We start from the raw sequence: 15222 nt of genomic DNA, 5'->3' as shown, positions 1-15222 counted from the left end.
GGACGCAGTCGACAGTGTTTTGGTATGTCTATTGGGAGGGGGGGAATGGGGGGGGGGGCAGACCGCTTAATAACACATAATATAACACCTACATGGCAAAAAGAACCTATAATATCTAGAGTCACACAAATGTATTAAGAGAATTTTCAACAAAACTTATTAATTCTATCACAAAAAACCACACTAAAAATAAGACCTGGGAGGTGGGAGACCCCACTACTTGGACATGTAATGGTATAAAGTGCATGTACATGTAATAAACATTGAGTAAACCTGTCAGCATAAATGCATATGTAAACAATAAAGTGCAAGTGCTACTACACAAAATGCTGTAGTATGCTGAACAGAATAAATCCAAAGTGCCAGTATAGTACCACACATGCAAAATTGCACAATCATGAGTCCCAATCCGCTGGCCTCCCACCTCACTCCAACGCCGTTTCGCTGCCGCTTCATCAGGGAGTGACACATTATATAACTTTGTAATATGTGTTAATTAAGCAGAAAAAGAGAAATGCTGCACTACCCCTTTAATATAGGAACGTTAAACCATGCCGATCCTTCCTGAGGTGGGAGGACGGGGAATGGACAGGAGACATAACTGATAACTCAGTTATTAAAGGTGTATAGGGACCTTTAAGCCTTAAATGGACAGGAGGAAAATAACAGTTTCCCCTCTTCTTTCTGCAACATGTCCCCCATTGTCTGTTCCCTCCTCCATGCAGGTTGCAGCAAGAGCTACAGGTATATGCAATCCCCAATTCAACCTGAATCATGAATGTGGACATGGTCTTGTTTTGAAGCCAAGACATTCGGTACGGTCTAGTTTAACAGAGTCTGTAGGAGCAAGGTCATATTGGATCCTTCCTTTGCTTTTGAAGTGTTTCTTTGTTATGACATATTAGATACAGCCTTGTGTAAGCAGTTTTCAAAACAGTGGAAAAATAGTAATTATTGGACAGAAAAACATTGACCAAGAAGTGACGCACAATACCTTAGCTATTTGAAACAGTTGATATCCTGTGTTAGTTTGGACTCCAGCAGGACAATGTTACCGTGTGTTGATCATGTCCCAGTCTACACTGCAAAGCTAAAAGGCACTACAAAAATAATACTTTCAGACCCATTTTGTTTGCTTTATTGGTTAGTGTAAAAACTAGAAAATGAAGGGGTATTTATTATCTGTATTGGGAAAAGTTAATTGAGTTTAAGTGTGCTGTTTAAAGGGAATCTGTCAATAGTTAAAAATTGACAGCACTATCTACAGGATATAGAGAGAAGTGTAATTGTACCCTGGGTTACAGAATGTCCCGACCGTTACTATGGCCAGTGCCAAGGAGGTGATCCCAGCAATAAGGGCCTTTTCAGCCTCTTTTAGCTGAGTGACAGCTCTAGTGTCCAGTCAGGAAGCTGTTAGAACGCCACTAAGCCTAGGGCCACACTATGTTTTTGCAATCCGTTTTTACAAAAAAAACTGATGGAGAAAAGAGATGCATTTGCGTGCATTCATTTTGATCCCTTTCTCCATTGACTTCCTTTTAAAAAAAAATCGGATCAAAACGTATCAGTTTTTTTAATGTACACAAAAACATGGTTGACCACATTTTTGTGTACCCTAAAAAAATGGATGCGTTTTGATCTGTTTTTGTAATGGAAGTCAATGGAAAAACAGATCAGAAGGGATGAACACAAATGCATCTATTTTTTTTCCATACTTTTTTTTTTTTGTAAAAACGGATGAAAAAAATTTGATTGCAAAAACGTAGTGTGAACAAAGCTTAAGGGCCCCATTCCACCGGACGATTATCGTTCATATTATCCTTAAATCTTTCGAATCTAAACGATAATCGTTTGTTTGAATAGCAGTTAATGATTAACAACCGAACGAGAAATCGTTGATCGTTTAATAAGACCCGGACCTATTTTTATCGTTGCTCGTTCGCAAATCATTCGCATTGAATAAGAAGTCTTTCGGTCGTTCGCAGTAGTGACGAACGCAATAGCGATGACAAGACGACCGCAAGAACGATCATAAGTAACGATTATCTTTCCATGTAAATGGGTGAACGATTTCAGGTCTTTCGTTATAGCGGCCGTTTGGATCGTTTATCGTTAACGATTATGCGAGCGATAATGGTCGGGTGGAATAGGGCCCTTAGAGCTGAGAAAGGCATAACATGACATCTAACATAAAGAACTTATGTACTGGACATTGAGACAAAACAGTTATACTGGTTGCATGACCATAACCCAATATTTCTTATCCCATCCTCAATACAGTGCTGTCAGCAGATTTTAGGGCTAAAACCCGCAGACAGGCTTCCTTTAGTATTACAGGATAAAACACAACCATGCTCTAAGAACTTAATCACATTTTAATGCCATATGATTCAAGGCCTGCTTTTACTTTGCAGATTGGATTACAAACTTCCAGTGGTAATAACTCTTTAATGATCCGACAATGTGCTGTAAAAGTTCTGACTTGCATTATAGAGCAATCAAAGTTTTACTGTATATGCCATTAAAAAAAGGCAGGTCTTATGTGCAGCAGATGATTTGTCTCCGATATTAGATTAGGGTAATGAGAACATGACATTCTCTACCACTGAGAAGCCTAGACATCACTAGAGTTACTGACTAGGGCGTAATTTTGGAGTAGGGCTTATGACATGGCCCAGGTTGCTGGAATAGATGTTGGGCCTACTGGTGAGTTTTGGTGTCTTGGAGGCTACTTGTCACCAGGGCCAAGAGTGGCAACAACTACCCCTGGACACACAGCAACCAGACCTTAGTCAGATTTAGGGTGAGGTGCGGGGTGTAGGTGCAAGTGCTGCAGAAGAGATGACAGTGTCCCACTTCAAGCAGCTTTCAAACTTTTCTTATCAAAGATCAAAAATAGTCACAAACAGTGTTCAGGTACTTAGTGCAAATGGTGACGAACAGTGTTCAGGTACTTAGAGCTAAAATAACCAATGTAATGCTCCAATAGGTAGCTAGGTGAGTTGATAGAAGAAAGCAGTAACAGGTGATAAGGACCGGATAGGAGGGCCCTTGCCTAGTGTACTAAGTACTATGCCGGGATGTGGTGAAGTGTTGAAGACGTGTTCTGAAGAAATCCTCATACTCACGTATGGATGAGTCTTAGTTATCTCACCTAACAGCCTTCTGCCCCACAGTGTCAGGTTTCTGTCCTATTGGGGTAGTACAAGTCCCAAGTACCTGCTCTGAGTGGCTTGTAGTCAAGGGTGGTCTTGGCATTTCTGGGGCCCCAAGCGAAATTATGTCTGGGGCCCCCCCCTCGACACGCGTTCCAAAACAATAGACCGCTGTGTGTTGCCCCCAGTAGTATATACCCCTTGTGCGCTACCGCCAGTAATATATAGACCCTTGTGTGTTCCCCCAGTTATATATAGCCCCCCCCGTGTACTCCCCCACTAGTATATAGACCTCCTGTGTGCTGCCCCAGTTGTATATAGACCCCCTGTGTGCTGCCCCCAGTTGTATATACCCCCTGTGTGCTCCCCCACTAGTATATAGGCCCTCTGTGTGCTCCCTCAGGGGTATTTAGCCCCCCTGTGTGCTCCCCCACTTGGATATAGACCTCCTGTGTGCTCCCCCACTTGGATATAGACCCCTGTGTGCTCCTCCAGTAGTATATAAACCCCCTGTGTGGTTCCCCCAGTAGTATATAGACCCCCTGTGTGCCCCACCAGTATTATATAGACCCCTTGTGTGCTGCCCCAGTAGTATACAGACCCCTGTGTGCTCCCCCAGTTATATATAGACCACCTGTGTGCCTCACAAGTAGTATATAGACCCCCTGTATGTTCCCCCAGTAGTATATAGACCCCCTCTGTGCTCCCCCAGTAGTATATAGCCCTCCTGTGTGCTCCCCCACTTGGATATAGACCTCCTGTGTGCTCTCCAAGTTGTATATAGACCTCATTCTGCTAACCCAAGTAGTATATAGACCCCTGTGTGCTGCCCCCAGTAGTATATAGACCCCTCTGTGAAGCCCTAGTAGTCTATAGCCCCCCTGTGTGCTCCCCCATTTATATAGACCCCCGATGTGCGTTCCCCCAGTTAAACAGACCCCTGTGTGCTCCCCCTCCTATATAGTATATAACACAATAAAACAAACACTTATACTCACCTGGGTCCGGGCGTCTCCTCTTCTCTTCACTCTTGTGGCTGCAGGAAGGGTTTTCCCTGCGATCACAAGAGGCCGCACTCCCGTTGTCCTGGCACCGATGCTCCAGTGATGTCACTGGAGCGCCGGCACCACAAGGACAAAGCTGCCACTTGTGACCGCAGGGAAAACCCTTTCTGCGTCCACAAGAGTGACTGACAGGAAGGGGGCCAATGTCTCCCGCTCTGTCAGTGCTGCTGCATGTAACTATAAGCGCTCATTACAACTGCTCATAGTTACAGTTCAGATGGCAGTAGCGAGCGGGGAAGCGGCCCTGTCCACCGGTCTTGAGCACAAGATCGGGGCGTGGGGGCCCCCTTTGATGTTGGGGGCCCCAAGCGATTGCTTGGGGTGCTTGGTGCCAAAGACCGCCACTGCTTGTAGTGTCCTTCCTACACAGCTGAGCGTTTGTCAGTAGAGAGTGGCTAAACTTGCACTGTGCTCTACTGCAGGTCCAGTCTTAAGTTTTTCAGTCCCTTTTCTAAGATGGTTGACTGTCCTGTTTTAGCTAATCTGTCCTCGGCGTAGGCAAGGGTGAAGCCTCCCTTGTATTGGGTTTCTCTAGGATTCAGCTCTAGCAACTCACAGTGGTTGGGTATCTAGCTGAGAAAACCAGTTCTCCTTTCTCTCAAAGACCAGAATTAATCCCTCAAGAGAGTGCAGACTAAGAGACCAGAGAGTGTGTGTAGTTAGACCTAACTGTTATCTGCAGCTGTGCTGTGTGAGATCTAGTGGTTGAAGTAAGAAACAGTGGCCACCTGTCCTGACCTGAGTGATACAGTTTTACCAAGGTGTAAGAAGAGAAAAGAAAAACACGTAGTGGGACACTACATTTATATTTCAAGCCTATTTCAGAAACTCAGCAAAATCAAGCTATGGCTTATTTTGGGGGGTAAGTCTTATTTTTGGAGACCACGACTTGGTCACCTCTACTTTAGATAATCAGCCATTCTACTCACAACCAACTAGTTCTACTGTGGGTGGTCAACCAGGCACACCTTTATGTAGTTTCCTGTGGAAGCCTATAATGTAATGTATAATTTATACGCAATCACACAGTGGTTAATATGCAACAACCACGTAGAAAATTACCATACAGTATTATTACATAAAACTCATAACTGTCATTCAAAGAAAAAAACAATAGTGCCGTAATATTATTCATAATGGACAAAGAACTGATGAGGAACGTGCACATTGAATCCAGATTTTCCAATAAAATTAATTGGAGGAACTTTAGAGGATAGTCCCAGACACTATCTGAAACAGCTGAATCCTAATATATGAACCGTGCATGTGTTATCGCTCACCCCCATGGCAACCTGTCGTACAGGGTTAATGGAGAGACTGTGTATACAAAGTTATCTGTATACTGAGAAATAGCATTATAAGGAATTAGGCTGGCCATATACAATAGACCTGACCCATTTCAATGGGACTGGCCTACATCCTGGCTGATCAGCCAATCAGTTACTGGGATGGGATGCCTCTCTGAATGGCTGATCAGCCAGTCCAACAGCCGGGACAGGCATTTTCCCCCGAGCCGCGAAGTTAACCAAACTCGGCATGGGTCCTGAGGCCAGTCTCGACGCTCACCCCGAGCTTAGGCAGAGGTGAGTTAGTACTTGTTATCAATTTCCCCCCTGCCCCTGTCGGGTGCCCGACTTTATAAATCGCCAGACTTCTCCTTTAATTCTCTGTCGTTGGCACCCCATATACACTCACAGCAGAAAAGCCCCCTATTTCTGCATCTGCTTTTACCATTTCTGCCAAAATTATTAGTCTAAATATGACTATTTACACCACTAAAAATAAGTTCCTTTAACAATGAGATAATTTGGTAAATTCACCCCAGATTCGCCCTCAAATGCCATTAAAATAGAACAATCCCAGGAACATCACAGACCATTATTCCCTATTGCATATTTCTTATTCAGTGCATTCACCCCAGTTTACAGACACCATATGAAACAGACAGCAAACCAATCTGCCTGCAGGAGATACTCAATGTCGGAAAAAATCAGGATATCATGTAAGTGTGGTAAACATCAAGGACGGAAAATTATCTAATGTAAGGCAATCTTTTCTGCCGGAGATGACAATTTACTGCCCTCCATGCTTGTTATCCGTGCAAGGCTGTACAGAACATTATTTTCAACGTCCTTCCTACAAATACAACTAGACAATGGTTAGCTGTTTGAGGCTGTGTAATAAAGACATAAAGTCATCACACACATATGTTTTATATGACTTGTGTTAAAAGAATATAGAATGATCTCATCCACCAAAAACATATTGTACACATCAAATAGGGCTTTATTGTTATCATTCTTCCATTATTGTCATCATTCTTCCATAGGCCCCATAAGCAAGAGACGTACTCACCTCCATGTCTTGCTGTGCTATCAGTGATGTTAATAATGATATTCTGAGGAATACTCTGCCACGCTGAGTGCACACAGGCTGCAAATTAACAAGATCTGCTGCTTGCAGCTCCCTTTGCAATTGCAGATCAGTGATGTCCCAGATGTGTCCAGACCATGGTAGCTGCAGGCCATAGCAGCAGGATTAGGCCTTGCAGGATCATAGTAGAGTAGCATAAGTAAAGTATTTTATCTATACACTTTGTACACAGCTTATATGATTCGCCTCTGAAAACTGCCTTATATTTGCTTTCCTGTCTTTCTCCAGTCAGTGTGAGCTCTCCTCCAAGGTTCATTTCCCCCTGTCGTCTCTTTAAGCTCTAAGGCTGCATTCACATGTTACGGGAAGTTGTCCGTGCTCACGGATCCGTGCGCACGGACAATTTTACAGTGCATTGCTTTCTATAGGGCTATTCAGATGTTCAGTGATTTCACGGATCCGTTCCGTTAAAAAATAGGACATGTCATTACTCGGAACGGATGCACGGAAAGGATTCCCCATAGAAATCAATGAGATCTGTGTTTTTCACGGATGTACACGGATGTGACATCCGTGTTCATCCGTGAAAAACACGGATGTGATGTAATCAATGTCATTTAAAATGCTGTAAGACAGATCCGTGAAAAAAACGGACACGGTTACAAAACGAATGCAAAACGGACTGTTTTGCACGGATCACGGAGGTAGCTGCCGGACCACAATCACGGTCCGGGAAAATCACTGAATGTGTGAATGCAGCCTAATATACTGGGTTCACACTATGTATATTTGAGGCTGTATTTGTGAGGCTGTATAGCAACCAAAACCAGGAGTGGATTGAAAACACAGAAAGGCTCTGTTCACATAATGTTGTAATTGAATGGATGGCCGCCATTTAATGGCAAATATTTGCTGTTATTTTAAAACAACGGCTGTGGTATTGAAATAATGGCCGTTATTTACTGTTATATGGCGGCCATCCACTCAATTTCAACATTGTGTGAACAGATCCTTTCTGTGTTTTCAATCCACTCCTGGTTTTGGTTGCTATGAGGACCTGACATGAGGACCAAATACAGCCTCAAATATACATAGTGTGAACCCAGCCCCCGGGGCCCTCTTATGTATTTATCTTATCTTTCCCAGGGTAGAAGCTAAATGATAAGTAATTTTAAATAAACTTGTAGAGAGTTGCTTTAATCTGCATTCACAAAACAAATAAATAACTGAAAAAATCTGTACAAAGGTTTTGATAGTCTTTAAGAGAATTTCTGACCTTAGAAGGTTGTGGTATATCCATCGAAAATACCATAAATGTCTGATATGTGCAAACCTCTAAAGAATGGGGATTTCCCAACCTGCCTGGTGAGACTACCACGTAGAACGAATGCAGTGATGGTAACACATGTGCACTGCTCTCTCCATTAACTTTTATGGCAGTTACAAAGCAGAACAGTGCAGCGGTGTAGAAAAGCGGGGCACAGGTTCTCAGCTCTCGCCATTAACTTCTTTGTGATTCAATGAAAATAAACAGAATAGGGGAAAAGTTGGAGATCGCAGAGGGTCTGACCTCTGTGCCCTCGCCAATCTCTGTATCTGGCCCCACTGACTCTGTTATGAATAGAGCTGCGGGTATGGCGCGTGACCTGCTGCTGTACCCTAAAGAGACGAGTACAACGCTCTTCCGGCGTACTATGCTCTCTCTCCACCTCTCCCTAGGAGTGAATAGTGCCGCGGATCACACGCCGAACCCACGGCTTTATTCATAACAGAGCTGGTGGGGCCCGTTACAGAGATTGGCGGGGGTACTGAGGTCAGACCCCCTGTGATCTCCTACTTTTCCCCTATCATGTGGATAAGGGAAAAGTTCATTTTTTATGGAATACCCCTTTAAATCACAAAAAAAGTTTATAGTGTGAGCTGAGAACGTGTGCCCCAATACTTTACACCGCTGCACTGTCTATACAAAAATATAGGAAGGAAGCACATGTCTCCAATACTTATTATCTATACAGCCCAGTGGCGTAGCAACCATAGAGGCAGGGAAGGCGGTTGCCATGGGGCCTGTGGAGGGAGAGGGCCCAGGGAAGATAAGAGCCTCCTGTGTCCTTTTGCTTAACCCCTTATTTACTGCAGTGTGTAAGTGACCCAGTGTTCTCTAACATGCTGCAAAACAAAGAAAGGGTTAATACAGAAGACAATTAGCTCTCTGTCTGACTACTCTGATAACCTCTGACCTCTGTTCTCTGAGTTCCTGCAGAGGTCAGGGGTTATTAGTGCAGGAGTAGAAGGACAGAGCTAATTATCTTCTGTATTAACCCTTTTTTGTGTTGTGTTGTAAGAGAAAACTGGGTCACTTACACACTGCAGCAAATAAAGGGTTAAGCAAAAGGTAGTCTGCTCCTGCACCTATGTATATAACCATAGGATTTTGCCTCTGGCCACAAGAGAATTTTTTTTTTTTGGCCAAATCACCGAGTATGTATATATATATATATATGTGTGTGTGTGTGTGTGTGTGTGTGTGTGTGTGTGTGTAGGGGAGGGGGCAGGGGTGATTCTAGCCTCTCTGCTGCCCGAGGCGAACTATAGAATGACGCCCCCCCCCCCCCGTCAATCCGCCCACATTATAATCCACTACTGCCCCCCCCACTGCTGTCCCCAATAAACATAATGTTTGGTCCCTTGCTGCACAGAGGATGTCAGGAGAGGAGGGGGCTGACTTTATAGGAGAGGTCCCAGCAGCACAGAGGATGTCAGGAGAGGAGGGGGCTAATCCTATAGGAGAGGTCCCAGCAGCACAGAGGATGTCAGGAGATGAGGGTGCTAATCCTATAGGAGAGGTCCCAGCAGCACAGAGGATGTCAGGAGAGGAGGGTGCTAATCCTATAGGAGAAGTCCCAGCAGCACAGAGGATGTCAGGAGAGGAGGGTGCTGATCTTTTAGGAGATGGTCCCCCTCTTCCCCCCTTATAGATGGTCCCCCTCTTCCCCCCCTTATAGATGGTCCCCTCTCCCTTATAGATGGTCCCCCTCCCCCCCTTATACATGGTCCCCCTCTCCCCCCTCCCTTATAGATGGTCCCCCTCTTCCCTCTCCCCCTCCCTTATAGATGGTCACCCTCCCCCCCTTATACATGGTCCCCCTCTTCCCCCCCTTATAGACGGTCCCCCTCCCTTATAGATGGTCCCCCTCTTTCCCCCCTCCCTTATAGATGGCCCCCCCTTATAGATGGTCCCCCTCTTTCCCCCCTCCCTTATAGATGGTCCCCCTCTTTCCCCCCTCCCTTATAGATGGTCCCCTTCCCCTCCCCTATAGATGGTCCCCCTCTTCCCTCTCCCCCTCCCTTATAGATGGTCCCCCCCCTTATAGATCGTCCCCCTCCCTTATAGATGGTCCCCCTCTTTCCCCCCTCCCTTATAGATGGTCCCCTTCCCCCCCCCTATAGATAGTCCCCCTCTTCCCTCTCCCCCTCCCTTATAGATGGCCCCCCCCCTTATAGATGGCCCCCCCTTATAGATGGTCCCCCTCTTTCCCCCCTCCCTTATAGATGGCCCCCCCTTATAGATGGTCCCCCTCTTTCCCCCCTCCCTTATAGATGGTCCCCTTCCCCCCCCCTATAGATGGTCCCCCTCTCCCCTCTCCCTTATAGATGGTCCCCCCCCTTATAGATCGTCCCCCTCCCTTATAGATGGTCCCCCTCTTTCCCCCCTCCCTTATAGATGGTCCCCTTCCCCCCTATAGATAGTCCCCCTCTTCCCTCTCCCCCTCCCTTATAGATCGTCCCCCCCCCCCTTATAGATGGTCCCCCTCTTTCCCCCCTCCCTTATAGATGGTCCCCTTCCCCCCCCTATAGATAGTCCCCCTCTTCCCTCTCCCCCTCCCTTATAGATGGCCCCCCCTTATAGATGGTCCCCCTCTTTCCCCCCTCCCTTATAGATGGTCCCCTTCTCCCCCCTATAGATAGTCCCCCTCTTCCCTCTCCCCCTCCCTTATAGATGGTCCCCCCCTTATAGATGGTTTCCCCTTATAGATCGTCCCCCTCTTTCCCCCCTCCCTTATAGATGGTCCCCCTCTTTCCCCCCTCCCTTATAGATGGTCCCCCTCTCCCCCCCCCCCCCCCTGCACAGCAGATAAAACAAAAAACAGCACACAACTCACCTGCCCTCCGTTCCCCTGTCGAGCCTCTCTGGTCTTGTCCCGGGTGATGCGCGGCTGCCGGAGGTGTCCCGTCCTGTCCCCGGCAGCGCGCGCATCACAGATCTCCCCGTGCGCCTGCGGCTGTGACTTCCGGCGCACGGGGAGCTCTCTGATGCGCGCGCTGCCGGGGACAGGATGGGACACCTCCGGCAGCCGCGCATCACCCGGGGGACTAAAGGCTGCATTCCCACGTTCCGTGATCCTGACGGATCACGGACGTGGAATGCATGTACTGGAGCCCCCCCGCCCCCGGGCAGTGTATCTGTAATGAGATGCTGGGAGCGGGGGGGACTGTATTCATAAGCGCCGCGCTGTAGTAACAGCACTGCGCGGCTGATTCATTACAGCGCGGCGCTTATGAATACAGTCTCCCCCGCTCACAGCATCTCATTACAGATACTGCCCGGGCGCGGGGGGGCTCCAGTACATGGTACAGTCAGTGGCGGATTATAATGTGGGCGGCCGCCGAACCGCTCATATTATAATCTGCCACTGAATGCCGCCCCCATGGTGACAGCTAGTGGCGCCGCCTGAGGCAGACGATTCAGGTCGCCTCATGATTGCGGCGCCCCTGGGAGGGGGCCCATACAGTTTTTTGCTATGGGGCCCCATGAATCCTAGCTATGCTCCTGATATGGCATCTAGATACTAAATTCTATGATTGCTATTCTGTTAGATTTTTCTGGATGTTCTTTATTACAAACAAGGATTATATTACAGCATGGTTGCCGAGGATGAAACAGGCAGTGCTTACTCGCAAGTCTTATCCATGTGATGTGTCTTGAAATAAAATAAGGATTGACTGAAGATTCTGTGTGATAGATTGGGGCGTACAGTAGCCACGCAGCTTACTGCAAGAAATGAAGTCCTATTAGTCATACAGCGGTTTTATTAACCATAGATTATTTCTCCCCAGCGATCGCCTAGAACTGCTTAAAGATTAATTTGATGTCAGATCCAATTACTCAAGTGCAATTTAGTTTGAGGAATGTTTTCCTATCATTATGCTGCAGTTTCTTGGTACTTACAAGAAACAGAATGAAATGCGTGGAATTAAGTGCAGATCGGTTGCTGCAGATGCAAAAAAGAAAATTCACACATTTATTACTCTGTTAGAAACAAATACCGGTGTCATTCGCGTATAGCAATCAATCAAAGCTCCGGATTTATATTACCAGGCCGCATTAGGATAGGAAAGGTGAGCTGTGATTGATAAATCTGAGCCAATGTATTTAAAGTTAATGTACCATCAGTTCCGGGCTGAAGCACTGGACCCACACCCAGTGGGAGGAAACCCCCGCCCCTCTATGAAACCCCCTCTATTAGAATCAATGGAGCCATATTATAGAGGGGCAGCGGTTTCCTCCCACTGGGCGTGGGTCGGCCCGCCTTCAGTGCTTCAGCCGGGGATTAATGTTACATTCTGTTTAAAGGGAAACTAACAGCAGGTTATAAGACAAGTGAGATCTAGAATACTACTATTATATTACAAGTGGTGAGCTGCTCTAAAATCAAATATGGGATTTAGGTGAGTGGGTTGCTGTGACATTACAAGTGAGCACTAGTTAAAGTTGTACCTGTCATGGCATATAAAAAAAAAAATTGATCTTCACTGGATCGGTCTGTACAGCGCAGATGGAAAACTGACATCACTTCCTGCATTTGGTCTCTTTTTTGCTGTTACTAAAGACAAAATAGCCTTAGTAAGTGAGACACCTAGTGGCCAAATGTATACTATTATATTTTATATAGAGAACAGTAAAAAAAATGATGTGAACTGTACAGATGTAGTATATCACCTCCCTTGCTGATTAATCATTATTTATTGGTAATGACAGTACCCATTTAGGTATGCTACAACAACATCACAAATGGGTTCTGTAAAATCGCAAGTGTGTTCAAGTAAGGTCATCCAAAGTAACATAACAACCAGGCCACTTGTAAACCTCCAGCGATAACAGTCCCCATACTGTCTGCAAAATTGTCCTAAATTGAAGACAGTATAGGACCCATTGTATTTGTAGGGCTCAATGTTTCTATGCACTAATGCACATGACTGTGGGCACCATGGTTTGTACATTTGCCTGGAGCAATGACCTCTAAAAGTCCTTGCATCCATTTTTTGGCCTCCCAGTCCGTGATTGCAGGAGGTCCTAGTTTTAGTCAGGTAAGCAACTAGGATGTTAGCAGATTAAGTTCTTTAACTTCGCAGTCAGTTAAAATCAGACTGCACTCCTCAACGCTCCTCTTCCCTGCTCTGTGGTGAGGCGGTCCATAAGATGGCTGACATGAAGAAGCATGTGACCATTCCCCACCACCCAGTGTCCACCATTGAGCCTGTATATGCCTATGGAGGACACTGGGGGCGGGGCATGATCACATGCTTCTCCATGTCAGCCATCTTATGGACAGAATAACTACAGAGCAGGGCACAGCCAGGAGGAGGGGAGTCTGATATTAGCTCTATGAGGTACACAGGGAGCCGCTGTCTGGGCTGTGAGTACACCTACTAATACTGTACACTGAACAATTTTACTATAAAGTGGCCAACCCCTTTAAGCTAAGTTATGGTATATGTGCCATCAATACATACATGCTAATGCTTGTCTTTTTATATGAGGGGCAAAAAAGGTAGCTGTCAGCCGATAGCTATCTAATGTATACATCCAGCCTTGGCTATGAAGGATTACAGCATGATTTGTGTTTAAATTTTATCTAAATTGATGATTTTTGACTATATGCTATCTCATTATACAATCTCATATTATTACCACAATTGCTCTATATTTTCTAGTAATTAGAAAAAAAAAGTGACGTTTATAATGTTATCAGTTGTCTATTGTTCAAATAGTTTTAGCAGCCAACTCAATAATCCTGGCAAGGATTCCACAGGTTTCTTTTTATCCCTGGTAGATTTATTTCCCTGTATATCAACGCTTGTTCTTGTGCAACAGACCGTCGCTTATTCCACTACACTGAGCAGCCCTTGTGGAAATTGACTCATTGGTAAGCTGGACTTGCTTAGGCCCTGTTCCCACTGAGCAAAACTAGCGGAATTCCGCGACGGAATTGTCCGCCGCGGAATGCCGTTAGCCTCCCGCTCATAATGGGAGTCTATGGGAGGCGCGCGCTCCTCCCCTGTCCGCTATTTTTGCTCAGTGGGAACGGGGCCTTATACTGTAGGTACTGTAAGCACACACTACAAACAATATAGGGACTCATTAATTACTTAAAGGGGAACTATCAGCGGGTAAGACGAATGTAACCTGCTAATGAACCCCTATTGTGCATGGGTCGCCAAGGAAGAAGGTATGTCCCTTACCTTCATCCTCGGCGCCATTTGGGTGTAGTTACTCGTTTGCTCCAGTAAGACCATTAGGAGCACTGGGGCACCAATAGAAGCAATGCCCCGCCACCATAGCGCCAATCCACCCCGGACTAGTGGTGATCAATGGAGCGGGGCGGCCGGGGATGGGCCACATCATCAATATGGGGGCAGGGCAGTACTCCCAATAGTGCCCCTGTGCTCTTAGTGGTCTTACCGGACAGTGGACATACCTTCATCCTTCGTGTCTCCTGCACAAAAGGGGTCTATCAGCAGGTTAGATTTGTCATTTATCACCACTCCGGTCACTATATTCCACTCACACCTTATTCCATATGTACAGTCACTTGATATTTTTTTTATTTTAGTCTATGTTCACACAACGTAACTTTTTTATAAATCACGACCCTTGCTGCCGATTTGCAACAACAGCCATGATTAATAGAAAATTTACATTGTGCTGCAGTCTATGGAATCCCGGCCATAGTGTATACACATAGCATACACTCTGGCCGGGATGCTTAGCGGCCACAATGAAGACTGACATGTCAGTTTGATACAGTGGCTATTCATTGAATAGCGGCCGCACAACCCTAACAGTGCACACAATAGAGAGTGCCGCTCCGGCCGCTCCGCTTCTGTTGTGTGCAATGGTGAATTGGGATACGGGCACACATGAATGCGCCCACATCTCAATTCAATAGAAACTAAGTTTATGCCGTTCGATACTGCAGTACCGGCCGGGATGAACTTAACTGACACCGGCCGTTCTGTGACATGGCCGGGTCACAAAACAGCCAGTGTCATACGTTGTGTGAATGTGGCCTTACCGCCATTTGCCCCAACTCACACTTGGAACTGTTTAGTTTTAATTGCATCCCATCGTGACTCCTTCACAGGAGGAAAGAAAATAAGTATTTTTTTTATATCTTCCTCCAAACTAAGCAGATACAAAAAAACTTAGAATACCTATTTAAGAGATACACTCTATTGGGAGAACCTGATACACTCCAGAACCAAGTAGTGTGTATAAAAGAAGTGTGTGTAAGGGGGGCCTGGTTTGCCTGAGGTGCCCCTTGCTTTTATCTGCACCTTTTAATTCTAAA

The sequence above is a fragment of the Dendropsophus ebraccatus genome, chromosome 15 (genome assembly GCF_027789765.1).
Source record: "Dendropsophus ebraccatus isolate aDenEbr1 chromosome 15, aDenEbr1.pat, whole genome shotgun sequence".
Lineage (NCBI taxonomy): Eukaryota > Metazoa > Chordata > Amphibia > Anura > Hylidae > Dendropsophus > Dendropsophus ebraccatus.
This window is presented reverse-complemented; position numbering follows the sequence as displayed.